This window comes from Podarcis gaigeae (assembly GCF_964106915.1).
Source record: "Podarcis gaigeae genome assembly, chromosome: 12".
Taxonomy (NCBI): Eukaryota; Metazoa; Chordata; class Lepidosauria; order Squamata; family Lacertidae; genus Podarcis; species Podarcis gaigeae.
The window spans coordinates 27875253-27888940 of record NC_139688.1 but is presented as its reverse complement, the minus strand read 5'-3'; the positions used below and the strand labels follow the sequence as shown (position 1 = coordinate 27888940).

General features: G+C 43.6%; 1 long non-coding RNA gene across 1 annotated transcript; it reads right to left on the bottom strand.

The window, feature by feature from the left end:
• Window positions 1-2434: 2434 nt before the first annotated feature.
• LOC310828259 lies at window positions 2435-5843 on the bottom strand. Its single transcript, XR_014556791.1, has 4 exons — window positions 5772-5843; window positions 5485-5662; window positions 4835-4920; window positions 2435-2885 (listed from the first exon to the last, which is right to left on the bottom strand). It is a non-coding gene; the product is annotated as an uncharacterized lncRNA (long non-coding RNA).
• Window positions 5844-13688: the final 7845 nt, after the last annotated feature.

Below are 13688 nucleotides of genomic sequence, written 5' to 3'. Positions count from 1 at the left end.
CCGAAATTGTTGGTTGAACTGATTGAATGCTAAAGAGTGCTATTCCTCAGGGTGGGAGTGGGGGGAAACAGCAGGATAAGCCCTCCGTCATTTTGCTCCTCCCTCCCTCCCAGCACTTTCATTTCTGAAACATGGATTGGAGGGTGAAAGGTAGGGGGGGTGTCTACACACACACACACACACACACACACACACACACACATCATTTGCCCATGTTATCTGCCTCTGCCTTTTTTATGCCACACAAGGAGTGTGATCTAACACCACAAATTCACAAAGCAAAACCTTTCCTTGCCACCTTCACAGCCTTCTCAATAAGTGTTAATATCTTTCTGCCAAGCTGTCTCAAAATGTGGAACACCCAAATGGAAGAGTGCTATAACAGTTTGAACAGAGCTTAGTACTTTTCACAGGCCACAAAAGCCATCTGGCAACCAAACCGTCAACATGACAGCTCCTGAAGTCAGTTTTAGTTTTAGTTTATATATATATATCCCCGATGGGACTCAAGGCAGCTTACAGATAAAAACAATAATTGATTAAAGAGTAGGGGTGAAGGACAATAAAAAACAATGAGTCATACAGTCCAATGGTCAAACACAGATTCAGGTGCAATACAATGAGAAACATTCAAAGTCAAACCTTAAGGCCGGGTTCCTGTCTCTGAAGAAGATCCAGTGTTGGAATCCCAGGGTCACAGTCTGGTGGAGCTCCCGAAACAGTGAAGTTGTAGTCCATCAAGTGTAGAAGTTGAGCAGACAAAGAATCTTTGCCTTGCTTTGCTTCCCCCCTCCCTCCCAATCATGTCTGAGGCACCTGAGCTTGCTCCAGCTGAGATGCTGTGCCTCTCGCCTTAACGAAGCATGTGATCCTCACCTGCCCTGAGCTCAATCTAGCTGAGTGACCACAAGCCTCTTCCTGGACCTAACGAGTCCCATGATCTTCACCTGATAGTAAGCTGGGCTGGGCTCTCTTGCTTGCCTCAGTCTCTTAAAGTGCACTTCCTGCTGTTCACAACGCCTCAGAGGCCATCATGTTGTCAGAGAAGGGAGCACCTGCACCTCCACTTCTGGTGATGGGTCTCCTGCCCCTTTGACATTCTCTGATGTCCACTAAGTACCTCCTAAGCCCCCTGCCTCCCCTTCCCCATCTTCAGCTTGTCCCAGTGTGTACCAATCCTGGCTACACCCCTCACTAGGATCCTCTTCACCTTCCTCGGTGTCCTGCCAGTTCATGACACCATGGCTGTTTAAAGTGATACTGCTTTGAATATAAAATATAGATGAGTCCAGAATCATGCCTTAGCTTTTTATCATCTATGTAGAGGTAGATAAATTCTGGCCTGATCTAGACCCTCCAACGAAGCTTTTGGGCGCCCCAAGACCCCACCAATTTTGGCAGTAGTGGGGGGGGGGGGAATAAAAAATGGACACAGTATGTATTGTTTCCTTATTAGATGCTCTTATGTACTGCTTTTATCATAATAATCCCGACATGGTTTCTATACAATAAAAGATTGATGAGAAGATGATATGCAGCTGAAGAAAGTAACAATAAATAATTTCATGATATGTACTAACAGTACTAGAGAGATCCAGCTATAGAAAAATCGGAGACAGTTTGGTATAGTAATATGAGTAGGATTATTCCACCCCGTGGCCTCTATTTGTGACCGCTGGGCCCCAGATCAGGCCATGTGTCCTGCTTCTACCAACCTGAGAACACCGTCCCCTGCCCTGGGTCTGTCTCCAAAGCAATCCAGGGGGTGCAGCTCAGGAGGAGGGTGGGGCTTGTGTGCCTCTGAGTTTGAGAGAGAGAGTGTGAGAATACACCCACTTTTAGCCACACCCACTGCTATCATGTGCCCATCTCCAAAGGGTTGCCCAAGGGTAAATGTGATCCTCAGGCTCAAAGGGGCCTATTCTGGCTCTAGATCAATTCTTGTTCCACATCAACCTTTCCCAACCTTGGGTCCCCATTTGTGGTTGAAGTACAACCAGCATGGCCATTGGGCTGGAATGAAGTGAATCATAATCCAACCACACCTGGGAAGCCAAGGTTGGGAAAGGCTGCTCTAGATAATGTTTTCTCTCTATGTACAAACTCATCGTCTTCCATTTTGTTCTCTCAACCAGTCATCCCTTAGCACTGAGACATTGCACACACACACCCATCTCCATGGATTACGATCGCATGTCTTATCATTTGCAGTTAAACCTTTTTCAAATAACAAAAGGCTCCCCAACGGATGAACACTTCAAATTAAGTTGCAAGAGACTATAAACCATGACTGCAGCCATCTGCATTTGTTTTGCACGATTCATTACTTTCAACTGCGTGACCTCATCTCTCAAGCAGTTGCTGTGAAACACAGTTGCTCAGAAAGTCATGTGTGCATATAATAATGGCAGGAACTGTTCTGTTCTTCATGTTGGTCCTACGACAGCACGTCCCGGAATCAGCTGGGCAGTGGACATAACCACAATCTATGGTCCTTTCAGCAATTATTTGGCTAAAGCAGGGAGAGAACGCTTTTAATTATGGCAACTGGAGGACCTGCCAGTGCAATTAAAAATTCATGGCCAAATTATCAGTAATCCCTTAACCTAGAAATTCTAAGTGTCAGAATTCATGACTCATGAGTTGTATTAGCTTATTTATCTAATTGCAATAAGCTCTGCACCCATTGTGGGCTACTAACAAACTTACATAACAAAAAAATGGTGATTGCCTTGAGGAACTAGATGTAATTTAGATTTCACCCACAGGTGAGATATAATCTTACTATATTGAAAAGTGGGTCTTTGACTCTTACTGCGAAGGCATCATTTTCTCTTCTCTGTATTTGTCAGATGTTGTGTTGGTTCTGTTCTGCTGCAGGTCATCTGCCATCAAAAACTACATTATTTGTCTCACTACCCATTGTGGTGAAATTATGTAAGTTTTATGATTTATGTCAGTAACTATGTTAATTGCCTTCCAATAGAAGTTTAAATCTAAAATTTTAGTTTTTCATCTCATCACATTTTTGAGCTATGAGGGTTTGAAATTTCCAAAAAAACCCACACAACCATTTTGGCTTTGTCAGGCTACAGAAATACCTTAAAGGCTCAGGCCAGCATTGAGATACATCAAAAGTAAAAACACCAATCTCTTCAGAACTTCATGGGCTTTAATATGATATGCCACATGATGGACTTACTTTAAAATTTAAACTTTTTCTCTAAACTAAAACATCCCAAATGGTGCAACCTTTCCCCACAGGTTTACCCGTATTTTTTGCTGTTTAGACGCACCAGACCATAAGACGCACCTAGTTTTTGGAGGAGGAAAACAAGAAAAAAAATATTCTGAATCCCAGAAGCCAGGACAGCAAGCGGGATCGCAGTTCAGCTCCCTGGCCTGTGGGATAGCCATGCACAGCCTCTTCCCTGGCAGCGGGATGAAGGCTCCTGTTGCCTGGAAGAGGCTACACGCGGCTATGGCTCCCCCAAGAGCCGCACTCCCTTTAAAGAGCGTGGGGGGGTGCGGCTCTTGGGGCTTTTCCCCGAGGAGAGAGAAGGGCTCCACGCGGCTCTTTAAAGGGAGCGCTGAGCAGAGCCTCCCACCTTCATTCGCTCCATAAGACGCACACACATTTCCCCTTACTTTTTAAGAGGGGGGAAGTGCATCTTATAGAGCAAAAAATACGGTATATAAACTTCTCTTTCCACATTTGTATGGAAGTAAGTTCATTAGACTTGCAGAATCCAAATAATGTGCTTACAGTTCAAATGGAAAATTGTGAAGCTTGTGCTAGACTTATTTTCATCAAGATGTGGGAAATGGTCGATTTGGATGTTTGGGTTGTGAATTTCAGCTTTCTGAAAGTGACAATCATCACAGGGCAGCCTTATTAAAGCCAATGGGAGGCTTTGGTTGGAAAAATGGATTCCTGGCATAATGAGTTACTAAGATTCCCCCCCCCCCCCGGTCATTTTGTTTGCTTCTGCATCTTCTTGCCAATGAGTGCATTTTTTTCCAGAGCCATCTCAAAGGTTTTTCTCTGTTCTGCTACAGTGGAAGAATTGATTCATTTGTGAAGGGAAACTTTGGTGGGGGCAGTGGGGAGGACACAGCAAAAGACAGATATAACTATATTTTGCTAAAAATACCTTTTGGTTCAAACCACAAACAGCACATTGACAGTGCTAAAGTGATAATGTCGTAAGACAGAGGGAACCATTTTCAGTGTGTTCCAAATTCAATTTCGTTTGTGGCCTCTGTGCTTTACTTCATGTTTAGAACACTGACATTACATGATTCCTGCACCTTAATTTTTTCATTTACTGGGCTTTGCATTATGAGTAATGTGCGTAGCATGTAACGTGTGTTGTTTATGTGGTGCTTATTTCATTTAGACTTTTCTTCTGGTTGGCTATAAACATCTGGTCTGCAAAATGCTGATGAAATGCACAGCTCTCTCTCTCTCTCTCTCTCTCTCTCTCTCAGTTTACCCTATATGTTGGTGTTAAGGGCACCTGCTGAACTGGAGATGTGGAGTGTGATCAGCTGTTATTGCTAAGCAGAAACCAAACAAAATGGTGGTCCATGCCTTTTCCACCTGGGAAAGGACCATAGGGAAGTAGTACGACATCCATTTGTTGGTGAGCTATAATTCTCATCATTCTTGATCATTGGCCATGAGGCTGATGGTAGTTGTAGTCCAACAACATCTGGAGACCCAGGGTTAGGACGGTCTTAGCTAGTCCAAATATAACTGCACCTTAACTATGTGTGATGTCCTTATTTCATTCAAGAACTATAGCAGCCACTTAGACCAATAATCTCGTACCTTCTGTTCTGATTGAGGTTCCCTTGCCACCCTCAGTTCCACTAGAGTCTTCCGTCATATTTCCATCTTTTGAGATCCAACAAGATCTGGGACCAGACCAGGATTAGAAGGAAATAATACATTTTAATGTTCTGTGGTTTATTTACTGAGAGTACAGCCAAATAAATATATGGAAAAATAGGGCGGAGAGCAGGAAGAGAATTAGTGTTAATGGATATATGTCCATTTATATGTAGATAATAATTTGACATGTACCATAGCGGGAGTCTGGGGAGCAGAGGGACTAGGAGAGCATTAAATGGAAACTAGTGCTCACATCCTCCATCTCAGCAGCCCTTGAATGAGAAGCTTCCACTGGCACAATTCTAGCAATTTCAATTATATACTACTCTGGCAGAATCAACTTATTGGGAGTCTCCAATAACTAGAAGACTCCCTGTGAAATCTTCCATTGGCTTTACAGTGATGATGCCAGATCTCTATGTACATACATGTGTAGAATGAAGTGCAGATTGTTCAGCCTCTTGTACTCATAGGATTGTAATTCTCAGACATTGAATCCCAGAGACAGTGTGCCTATGTTTATAGTCTCCTGGTGAGTAGCGTGAAAAGAGATACAAGAAACCAAGGGATTGCTGTCCATGTGTTACCTTATCCCCAAGAGATGCTGCTTCTGCATTGCAGAACACCATGCCCAGCAGGTGTGTTCAGTGCATACCACTACCTGGAGAGCACTTCCATCACATTATGTGATGTTCCACTCATCAGGTGTGCAAATTCTGCCCATCTTCATTACTGTTACTCTTCCAAGACTTGAAGGCAGATTGCCTATAGGCAAGTAGGGAGATCGCATGTACTCATGTAGACTCTGTGCACAATGCACAACTCTAATTTTCCATGTATATCCCTTATATTACACAGTCATTCTTCAGCTCACCGAAGGTGGTGGGGATGAGGTCAGAGCTAGCACACTCACCCCTGCTTCCTTTTCCTCAGATATTGTATTCCTAGGTCAGAGGAACAGCTGAAGAGGCCTGTTGTTTAGGTTCTAACAGGTAAGCCTGAGTAGACATGGGGAAAGTTGACATATGGGTTTGTTGCAGGGCCTGGTCCCTGTCTTTATGTCTTTGTTATCTGCCCTGTTGTTGCTGATTGAGTGACTGCTTTAAGTTTGGGGACTGTCTGTAAGCACCAAGAGGCCTACCACTCAAGGCCTGTGAGAGGCAAGTGCCATTGTCCAATATGAGCTGTAGATCAGAAATTCCTTCCAATTGTTGGACTTCAACTCCATCAGCATGACCAATGGTCAGGGATGATGAAAGCTGTAGTCCAATTGTGGGATGTGAAACACAAGAGCAGTAAGTACACCATTCCTAGAGTGATCATGTTTACACATGGGGAGGGATGTTTGTCCAGCCAGCAGGTAAACTTCCTGTTTTCCTCTGGGCTGGGACAGACTTCTTCTACATGTGACTGTAGGTGGGTGTGGCCTCACCTGTGCAGGTAATGACAAAAGGACAGGGCAGGGCAGCCATCTCTCTCTCTTTCACCACATGCATCGAAGAAGCAACATCTACTGAGAGAAAGATGCACTCTTGGCTCCCAGCCAAGAGAGGACAAAGGGACCGTCTTCCTATAAGATAGATTCCAAGTGTATGTTACTTCATTAAGCTTAAGTCTGCCTTCTGGGATCTGATTGTGAACAGAATGTGAGTAAACTCTTATTATACTTTTGTAAAAGACTGTGTCGTCTATTTTATGAGGGAATAAGGGGAAATTACCAGAATAGTTATTATAGAGGCTTGAGCGAGCCTGAGCAAACGCTGCTGTTGAGGATAAAGAGAATCCAAGATGGCGTCGTTGGTGGTAGCTCTATTTTGTGCTCCGCGTTGATAATATAGATTTATCAGTATTTTCTAGCACTTTTAAAGCTTTTTTTTTAACTGAGCTTAGTAGTTTTAAACTATTATCTTTTTTATTAACTGCCAAAGGCCTATTTTTATCCAAAAGAGGTTCGGCAAGCCGCCCTATCTTCACGAAGCTGGTAATTAGCAGACGGGGGAGTCAGCTACTCCTCTGGAAGGACGCCGAGCTTTTTATCCATAAAAAAAAAAAAAGGAAGGAACTGAAGCAGCTACAACTCCAAGAAACACAAGGCAAGTTCAATTCGATAATTATTCCAAGGGACTTTTGTTATACTGCCTAGCTACTTTACCGGTTACGCCGTGAGGCTGCTGAATGAGGGAGAAAGACCTAGTTGAATTTTAAAAGAAACAAGTTATAGTATGAAAGCCTAGGACCAGTAATATTTTCCAACATTTTAAATGATTGATACCTCACAAGCCCCGATGTAAATTGCTGGAGTAACTAACAAGTTGAAGAGGTTGGAGAGGTCTAGAGGCAACTTCCACAAATCAGCATTTCTGCTATTGATTACTCCAGCTTAGAACAAAAGATAAGTCGCCGTTAAGCAAGCACCCCCTACCATATATCCATATATACCTATATACCCACTATGGTCCTCACCAGGAAAAAATACAAGGACCAAGGAATCTTGCCTAATTCACCACAGAGCCCGATGGAGCGCCGAAGGAGACAAAGTAAAATTACCAGCTACTTTCCTCAAAAAGACTCGAGTAAGAGAACTCAGAATGAGAGTATTCTAGAGGTAGCTATGCCTTTGCCACTCACAGTGTTGGATTGGTCAACACAGCTAAAGGACTTGCAAACAAACAACAAGAGGACAAACCATCCAACAAATTTGGCCCAAGAACTTGCCATAGCAGAGAATGCTACAAAGGCTAATACAGCCAACACACCTGATGCTAATCCTCATTTGTCACCGCTGGAACCTGGAAGCAACCTTTCAACCCACTGGTTGAAAGCCAATGACAGCGGAACAGAAATGCGGGGTGATTATCTTCAGGAGCAGATATACCAGATTTCTACGGATCTCCTTAACGTCAAAAATTTCTTATCGATAACAAACGGGCTTCTCCTGACCCTAGTGGATAATTTCAAACAACATGTGAGCGCTTCAGTCCAGAATACAAATCCCCTAGCCAGCCCGGATCTACCACTCCCCAGCAAACCCCGGAGGAAAAAAGCCGAGCCTAAGATGAAGAAAAGCAAAAATATCAAAAACCTAAGGCGGCTTAAGACAACTCACCGTACCTGTAAAAAATATTGGCAGAAGCTCTTTAACCTTCTTCCATCCCTTTCTACAAATGGAACAAACAAATCCAACTCGAGTGCCATCAAAGAGACACGTAAAGTAGATACACTCACAAAAGAATCTAAACCAAGCTTTGAAGAACTAACACCGAGCTGGGACAAAGGAACTAATCCATCTACAGTTATACCGCCCCAGAGTCCTCTTATGGCCAGCACAGAATCTGTAGACAGAGGTGAGCTGGCGACCCAAGCTATTGAGGGGAACCACTCCTCTCAAGCTCGACAGATGTTGTGTCCCAAAAGAGAATGGAGTTTAGTCCTAATCCCACAAAAGCTTGTCTTTGCTAATTACCCTAAACCGCCTAGATTTTATGCAGGGTCGGACCGTATAGACCACTTTTTGTCCATCATAAGTGGCATTTTACCGGGGGTAGTAAAAGCAATTGACATAACCGCTATAGAGTATCTACATCAAGATGATTGCTCGGTACGAGCACTGATTACTTTTTTAGATCATAGTCTGGCCAGCTTTATTTTTAGAGCTAAAAACCTATTCAAAGTAGAAAGAATAGTCCTATTAAGAATATTTGAAAATAGAGCACCTTTAACCTCTCTGATGGGGCCCAAGGGCATAGGAATGGAAGTTCACAAAAGGGAAAAAACCAACCACCAAAACCATCAAAATAGAAAGCATAAGTTCCAGCAGGATCATCTCCATCAAACAGTGCCAAATGAAAAAAAGGAAGCTCCACATCCAACTGGCGTCTGGCCTCTCACGTGTGATAGTGAGGACTCCGTTTTGGAGGAAGAACTCTCACTGATAAAGCGATTCTGGTCACTGCACTCTCCAGCTCAAACTGAGATCCTGAAAAGACTTGATTTACTTCGAAGCAGACTAGAAAAAAAGGATGACCAAGGTGAGACAATGAAGGACCCTTATGTGCAGCCCATATCTCCCAAATGTCTAGTGGGTAGGAGGACGGTGGGAGGCACCTTTAAATGTGTAGACGTGGAATTACAATCTGAGCCCCCTGTGATGTACAATAAAGTAAGACCAAATCAAGGTGTGAAATCTCAAAGCGCCTGGCACACCTATCTTAAATTGTCTCCGAATGAATTAGCTTCCCCCCCAACTCCAAAATCTAGCCCCAAATCACCAAGAAGAGAGGATCATTACACTCTCTCCAAGCAGTCATCCTCGAAAAGAGCCAATGGGTGTGTTTTTTTAGACACCAAAGAATTGCTGGACGTGGTGGTGACATAGATCCAGCTCCCCGAAGGGCCCGGGGCCTAAAAGTGCTGTCTTGGAATATCGCGGGTTGGCACGCCAAGAAAAACAACCAACAATTTTTGTGCTACCTTAAGCAATTTGACATCATCTTCTTTCAGGAGACATGGCAGAATGACCCTATATTTCTCAATGGGTATAACTGCCACTACCTGCCTGCCTCTCCATCTTTAAGGGGCGGCAGATCTAGTGGTGGCCTAGCTTGCTTCATTTCCACGGAGCTGGTGCATTCTCTAACAGCCCTACCCAGCTGCAATTCTCTAGCAACAGCCGCTCTACTTAGCTTCAAGAGAACTACTCTTTTGCTGGTCAATGTCTATATTCCCCCAGGCCAAAAAAACCCCGCGGTCAAGGCTATTTGGGCTGAGCTAGAGGTGTTTTTAGAGCCTTTCGAATCTACTTACCCGTCTGCCCTGACTATTGTGTGTGGAGACTTTAACGCTAGCATAGGAACAGATGACAACAGTCTATACACTCACTTCAACCTATTTATGGACCCTGAAGAACAGACGGATATTGGTGCGACACGACTGTCCAAAGATAGAAGAAGTAATTTTTCAGGTCTCTGCTTAGTGCAGGCTGCCAGACGGAGGGAACTGCTGATATTAAACGGCAACATAGAGGGGGATCGCCCCGGGGAATATACCCATTTTTCCAAGGCTGGGGGAAGCGTTATAGATTATATTCTAATCTCAAGATTTGCTCACAGCTTTGTAAGGAAGTTCCAAGTGGGCCACAATACTCTGAGTGATCACCTACCTCTAATTTTAGAGCTTGCAGGTCGGCCTTTTGACTATTCTATTGCCGAGCCACAATATATACCTTCTGTAAATTTGGGTATACCTGCTCCCAAAAGACTCAAATGGTCCCCAATACTGAATGAAAATTTAACCCTCCTTCTTCAGTCAGCGGAGTTAAAGCTTATTCGCTCCGCTATTGTGTCAGGCAATTCAGTAGATGCGATTATGGAACGCTTTAAATTACTTTTGGAAAGATTGAAATCCCATTTAACAACAGTGATACATAGCGCCGCTACAAAGAGGGCAAAGGACGGAGCTAGCTGGTTTGACCTGGAGTGCAGGCAAACAAGGAGACAAATGAGAACAGCCTATCAGAGATATAGGAAATCAGGGACTGCCCTCCTACTTAATGCTTATATTTATCTGAGAAGGTCTTACAAACAATTACTAAGGAGAAAGAAACTGGAAGCTGAAAGAGCCGCATGGCACAGTCTGGTTAAGGCATCGCACGAGAAAGATACTACTTGCTTTTGGCGAACCATATCTGGTCTACTGGACCAGGAGCGTACTAATTCCATCTGTACAGTGGAGCCAATGGAGTGGTTGCGCCATTTTCAATCTTTGTTCTATGACCAGGAAGCCCAACACTACAAATTATGTATCCAATTGGAGGACCTACCTCATTGGCCACCAGTAACTGTAAAGGAAGTTGAGAACTTAATCGCACAATTAAAGAACAACAAGGCCCCAGGGAATGACTACATCCCTGCCGAACTTCTGAAGTCCAACATTGGCTGGTGGGCCCCCCTGCTGGCGTCTTTATTTTATTGGATCGACACAACGGGTTTACTCCCAGATGGTTGGACTGAGGCAATAGTTATTCCAATCTATAAAAAAGGACCTATGTCAGACCCGGCGAGTTATAGACCAATCAGTCTTCTGCCTATACCCAGCAAACTATATGCCAAACATCTTTATATTAAGCTAACTAGCTGGCTCGAAACTGAAGCTATTCTAGCGGAAGAGCAAGCAGGTTTCAGGCAAGGCAGGTCCACCATAGACCATTGCTTCACCCTAGCCTATTTAATTGACAAATATGCCAAAAAAACCCGTGGGGTGCTATATGCAGCCTTTATCGATCTAAAGGCTGCTTTCGATTCAATTCCACGTGCAAGACTCTGGGATAAATTGAGCACATCAAGTATAGACAAAAGACTATTATTTCTGATCAGCTGTTTATATAAAGACACGGTGCTGCATGTAAGAACTTCGTCAAATGGCCATCTTATAGGACCAGTTCCTGTCTGCAAGGGGGTCAAGCAAGGTTGCATCTTGGCCCCAGTTTTATTCAACTTTTACATCAATGATATGGTTAATTGTTTGTCATCTCCGGACTTCCACGCCCCCAAACTGGCTGACAAATCAATATCAGTACTTTTGTATGCTGATGATGCGATACTCCTATCTCGAACAAGAATAGGCTTAAATAGGCTCATAGGTGAATTTTCAGCATACTGCAGGAGAGAGCAACTGGTAATAAACTATCAGAAAACCAAAATTATGGTTTTTGCAAGGAAACACAGACAGTACAGCTGGAGGATGGATAACCAGACAATTGAACAGGTTAAAGCCTTCAAATATCTGGGTATCGTTTTCCAGTCGACCGGGTCCTGGGATGTCCATCAAAAATGTGCCAAAGAAAAAGCAGCTCAAAGTATTAAGATGCTGTCTCGCTTCTTTTATACGAAGGGGGGCAGATACATCCCAGCAGCCTTTGAAGTTTTTCAAGCAAAACCTCTGGCGCAGTTACTGTATGGGGCACAAATCTGGACGGGGAACCACTGCTCCAGTCTTGAAACTGTTCAGTCTAAATTCCTAAGGCAGATATTCGGCGTCCCCTCCTGTGTTCCAAACGCAGCATTACGACTCGAGGCCTGCCTTCCATCTGTAGAAACTCAGACCTGGCAAAGAACATTCAACTACTGGCTTCGTCTTAATCTAAATCCACCTGGTCTACTGCCTCTAGTAATGCAAGACCCCCACAAAAGCAAGTGGTTCAAAACTGTGCATCAAAAACTTCTTACATGCGGTCTGCATTCACAGTCCCTACTATCAATGGGCCTCATTAAAGCAAAGAGTCTAATAGGCCAGCGCCTGAAAGACATTGAACGGCAAAACAACCTGACTATCTTAAAGAAACTGTGCCCATGGTATACCTACTTTCCCCCTTCTCATTTTGACTCTCCAGCTTCATATTTGTTTAAATTAACCATCCCAAAATACAGACGTGCCTTTACATTGGCTAGATGGGATGTTCTCCCTTCTGCCGTACTCGAAGGTCGCTACCAAAAGACTCCATTTGAAAAACGACTCTGCCCATGTGGAGATGGTAACACGGAAACAGTGTCCCACGTCTTCCTATCCTGCCCCCTTTACAAAGACCTAAGGAATGAGATTATTACTCCACTCATTCTCTCCAACCCCGGCCGTTCACCAGACATCACACTGTATTTCCTCTTATCTGATACGGATAGTCAGACAACAGAGAAGGTCGCGAGGTACATCGAAAGAGCTATGAAATTGAGGGCCACCATCTGAGTGACAGACTTGTTCATCTGACGGACCTCCTTTTGCTTGTTCTTTTCTCCCTTTTATCCTTATTTCTATTTTTAATTTTTGTATAGCTGTGGCCTGTTGGCTTTGCTAATAAAGTTTTGATTTACTTACTAGCTGCTGTTGAGAACTTAAAATAAAGGGGGATGTTTTACTCTGCTGAAATTGGGGAACTTGTTAACACAAGTTGGATAAGGATATAATCAGACAATATATCCTCTCCTGCATCCCTGAACATTCCCACACCAATGACACATGGAAAGGTAGCAGTTCTCTATCCCTCCTATAGATTGTGAATGATACATCTGAGTGGCTTTAGTCAGAAGTTATAGACCACAAAATTTTCTCATCTAGGTCTTCCCTTTAGTAGATTATTTGTGGGTACCAGTCAGGTCCCATTGTGCTGCTTTTTCACTTCACTGGCTGGGAACCGTAGTCTTAAGAATTGCCTAGTGTAAATCCTCCGGTTCTGAGTCTCACTGAAATAAAATTCAGCTGAAATACCGGTATCAAAGCAAAGCACGCTTAGCACCTGAACCGAGTACAAGGTGGTTCATCTCCTGAACTCTTTTAAGTGCAGCATTTTATTCTACTCTTTATGGCATAATCTTCTTCAAACTACCCACTGTGTGCAATGCTGCTGAGAAAAGAGAGCCTGGTCTTCCAGCCTCAGAGCAACCCTTCCAAAATCACAGCCAGCACAAACTTTTGAAAGAGACAAAGTAGGGGACGGGAAAGGAGGAATAACAGGAGTGACTTAGAACTATTCCCAGCCAGGCTGTTTCAAGTGCTGGTAGAATAAGACTTTGTGGATAGCTGGGCTGTGAAAATGTGCTCTGTCTCACCTGCCTCAGAACCCAGCAGATCTCTCCACGATGTGCAAGGACTGTATTGTATTTCGGCCAAAGTGGTGTGTCGCATTGAGGACACACACACACACAAAACAATATCACATTATATCACTGGGATAAATGAAAAAGGGAGTAGATAGAAGAGGTAAAAAGAGGTAAAGAACAAGAGAACAAAATGAAATGAGATG